Here is a 517-nt window from a genome sequence, read left to right as displayed (position 1 = left end):
AAACCTTCTCATATGAACATTAATTGCATAAAGAATAAAATATATTATGCACCCGTTTCATTATAATGAAACATTTTCATTATGCATACTAATATATTATGCACTCGTTTCATCATTATGAAACTTTTTCATATGAATAATAACATTATTATAATATTATGCACCGGTTTCATTATACCAACCTCAAATCAAGAATTCATTCCATAACAAGCTATAATCTTAACAAAACTTTCCAGATTCATTTAATAACAAAAAAAAATCAATTTTTAATATTATAATATATTAAAATCTTTAAATCTTTCCATTCATATAATTTTCATTAATAAATTTCCTTATTTAATATTCCTTAATAACTTCTTTATTTATAAAAAAAATGATGAAAATGACCGAAATACCCTTATTGATTAAATTTAATTAAAAAAGAATGAAATTTTTCTATTGGTCGATTTTGGTTTACACGGTTTTTTAGAATGACATGGTTTTCATTTGGACCTATATATATATATATATATATATA

Source organism: Cynara cardunculus (assembly GCF_001531365.2).
Source record: "Cynara cardunculus var. scolymus isolate 2C chromosome LG 13, CcrdV1, whole genome shotgun sequence".
Classification (NCBI taxonomy): domain Eukaryota; kingdom Viridiplantae; phylum Streptophyta; class Magnoliopsida; order Asterales; family Asteraceae; genus Cynara; species Cynara cardunculus.
The sequence above is the reverse complement of the archived record's forward strand: the minus strand, read 5'-3'. Positions refer to the sequence as shown.